Genomic DNA, 3957 nt, shown 5'->3' with positions numbered 1-3957 from the left:
CTGCGCAAGCGCAGATGAAAAAGATTATGTGAGGGTTAGGTGACATTTTCCAAGGGTTTGCTAACGCACCTAACAAATCCTACAAAATTGGGGAGCATACTTAACTTTTTATTTTTGGTCCTCCACATCCGGATTATAGATGAACATCGCTCACTTTGGTCCTTTTGATGTTGTGGACTGTCTCCTAATCTGATTCAAGAACTGCCATGTCCATAAATTCGTCAATTTGGTCTTTCCTCCATTGCGCCGTCGCAGAACGCCAGGGCATGTGTCAAACGATCTCAGCTGTCCAATCGTCTTTGAATCTCCCAGATAGGCCCATCGGGCTGGTTGTTATAGCCGATTTTGCAAAGTTCCACTTTCATCTAGAGCCAGTGTATATGGAGGGACACACTTTTGGCTGGGGCAGTATATAATTCGCGTGTTTATGGAAAGATCGCGAATTCCGAAAAAATCTAGCAAAAACTTCCATAAACAACGTTCTCTCGGTTTTTACGTTGACAAAAGTCGAGGTAATTGATCTTTCCATTGAAAATGTTAACTTTTTATTAATGCATAATTCAGCTTATATTTGGTGGATTTGAGAGATTCTTACGAAAACTTAGTGATGGAAAAAAGCAGATTTTTTTGGTGGTATTTCTGCTTTTGTAGATGCTCCAATGACGACGCTAGGGGATGTTGAAATTGGGGATAATTGATATGCAAAACTGAATAGAAAATAATTATTTGATTCTAGTTCACAACTCATTCCCTATTTGTTGGAGTGGAAAGATTCCTACGGGAACTACAAGATGAAAAATTGCAGATTTTTATGATGGTTTAACTGCTGTAGGAAGTGCCCTTATAGCAATGCTAGATGATGTTGAAATTTGGGATATTCCTCAAAAGAAATCGAACAGTAGGAAAATATACAATTTTGCTCACAGTTTCCACAATTCTTGACCGATTTTCACAATTCAACCACTAATCGACTCAGGGCACTCTTACACATACACAACGTCACTTTTCCCAACCCAAAACCCCCGCGAACCACCCTTAAACTAACAAGACATCCGGAGCGATGCTCCACACGTCTTCCCTCTACGGCGGTCGGAGAGAGACCTTAAGAGAGTCATAGTTACTCCCGCCGTTTACCCGCGCTTTTTTGAATTTCTTCACGTTGACATTCAGAGCACTGGGCAGAAATCACATTGCGTCAACACCCGCTGGGGCCATCGCAATGCTTTGTTTTAATTAGACAGTCGGATTCTCCCAGTCCGTGCCAGTTCTGAGTTGATTGTTAGATGACGGCCGCAGAGATTACCCAGAGCACCCTTGCGAGCACTCACGGGGTCTCGAAGCTTGACGATTCCGCGGGAGGCCAAGACGCGGGACCGAGCTCGGATCAAACGTAACGCAAGCGAAACGCATCACCTCGCCCAGGCCCGGTACGTTAGCCGTGACCCACTTCCCCAACAAGCCCGACACGCCACAATCCTCAGAGCCAATCCTTATCCCGAAGTTACGGATCTAATTTGCCGACTTCCCTTACCTACATTATTCTATCGACTAGAGGCTCTTTACCTTGGAGACCAGCTGCGGATATGGGTACGAGCCGGCGCGACGCCTACACGTGGCCCTCTCCCGGATTTTCAAGGTCCGAGGAGAAGATCCGGACACCGCCGCAAATGCGGTGCTCTTCGCGTTCCAAACCATATCTCCCTGCTAGAGGATTCCATGGAACTCGAACGCTTATGCAGAAAAGAAAACTCTTCCCGGATCTCTCGACGGCGTCTCCGGGTCCTTTTGGGTTGCCCCGACGAACTCTCTTACGAGGGCCCGGTTTAATTTCGGTTCCGCTGCCGGGTTCCGGAATAGGAACCGGATTCCCTTTCGCCCGACGGGCGTGCGTCACGCGTCAAGATGCATAGCATTTCTGCCACCACTTATAAACACGATTAACAACGCCACATCAACATCGGCTTTCGCCTAGGGCTTAGGATCGACTGACTCGTGTGCAACGGCTGTTCACACGAAACCCTTCTCCACCTCAGCTCTCCAGGGCCTCGCTGGAGTATTTGCTACTACCACCAAGATCTGCACCGAAGGCGGCTCCAGACGGCCTCACGGCCAGCCCTTCTGCGCTCACCTCCGCGACCCTCCTACTCATCAGGGCTTCATGACCGCCCCGAAGGGCGACCGCACATGCCACTGACGGCCGAGTATAAGCACGACGCTTCAGCGCCATCCATTTTCAGGGCTAGTAACTTCGGCAGGTGAGTTGTTACACACTCCTTGGCGGATTCCGACTTCCATGGCCACCGTCCTGCTGTCTTAAGTTACCAACGCCTTTCATGGTATCCCATAAGCGTCGATTTAGGCGCTTTAACTCGGCGTTTGGTTCATCCCACAGCGCCAGTTCTGCTTACCAAAAATGGCCCACTTGGCACTCTGATCCGAAATCTCGCGGCTTCACATTCAAGCAAGCCGGAGATCTCACCCATTTAAAGTTTGAGAATAGGTTGAGGTCGTTTCGACCCCAATGCCTCTAATCATTCGCTTTACCGGATGAGACTCGTATGCAACGAGCGCCAGCTATCCTGAGGGAAACTTCGGAGGGAACCAGCTACTAGATGGTTCGATTAGTCTTTCGCCCCTATACCCAGTTCCGACGATCGATTTGCACGTCAGAATCGCTACGGACCTCCATCAGGGTTTCCCCTGACTTCGTCCTGACCAGGCATAGTTCACCATCTTTCGGGTCCCAGCGTGTACGCTCTTGGTGCGCCTCCTCTCGCAATGAGAATGAGGCGCCCCGGGAATGCGGGTCAGTCATGGAGACCGACCATCTTCCCTTAGTTCACATAAAGTGAACCGTTACTTTCATTGCGCCTTTAGGTTTAGTGATTCCCAATGACTCGCGCACACGCTAGACTCCTTGGTCCGTGTTTCAAGACGGGTCCTGAAAGTACCCAAAGCAATAGCGTCGCTGATCGGCGTTTCAAGAGGTCTGTCCAAGAACACCGCGGCGAACAGTCGCAAACGGACGGAATCGGCACTAGGTCCGATCGCCATCACAATTCACATACTTGCCACGGGCCGGACGCGAACTAAGTCGCGGCCTCCCGCCATCAGTAAACCGTCGAGCGAGCTGTTCGGAAACCCAGTGTCCGTAAACATCGGAAAATCCGAGCTCACGGGCTACACTCGAGACCGTAGAACAGCACCCAACGGATCGCGACGACCTACTAGGGGAGAAGTGCACGCGTCCGAAGCCGGAGATGAACCGAAGGGAACAGCCAACGCGAACGTCGCCGTTTCCACAGTCAGTAAATCCCAACAACAGGCGCGAATGAATCTCCCCATTCGACCTTTCGGGTTTCTCAGGTTTACCCCTGAACGGTTTCACGTACTCTTGAACTCTCTCTTCAAAGTTCTTTTCAACTTTCCCTCACGGTACTTGTTCGCTATCGGTCTCGTGGTTATATTTAGCCTTAGATGGAGTTTACCACCCACTTAGGGCTGCACTCTCAAGCAACCCGACTCTAAGAAGAGATCCTCTAGCAAGCCGCAGCGGTCGCTACGGGCCTGGCACCCTCTATGGGCGATGGCCCCATTCAAGATGGACTTGAACGCGCCGCGAACTCGCCAGATAATGGATCCTTCCAAACACCACATCTCCCGGCGACCGGTTACGATCGCGGGATTCAGTGCTGGGCTAATCCCTGTTCGCTCGCCGCTACTAAGGGAATCCTAGTTAGTTTCTTTTCCTCCGCTTAATAATATGCTTAAATTCAGCGGGTAGTCTCACCTGTCCTGAGGTCGTATGTTCAAATCATCGAAACGTTCCGAAACTAACCTTTGGCGGCTCATAAAATCACGTACCTTACGCGAGGGAGTTAGCCTACTCAAAGGCGTCTATTATCTCCTGCTCCGTATGGCGGATCATGCGAATCCAAGCAAAGTGCTTCGGTGTTT

Source organism: Harmonia axyridis, chromosome X (assembly GCF_914767665.1).
Source record: "Harmonia axyridis chromosome X, icHarAxyr1.1, whole genome shotgun sequence".
NCBI lineage: Eukaryota > Metazoa > Arthropoda > Insecta > Coleoptera > Coccinellidae > Harmonia > Harmonia axyridis.
Note: the sequence above shows the minus strand (reverse complement) of the source record.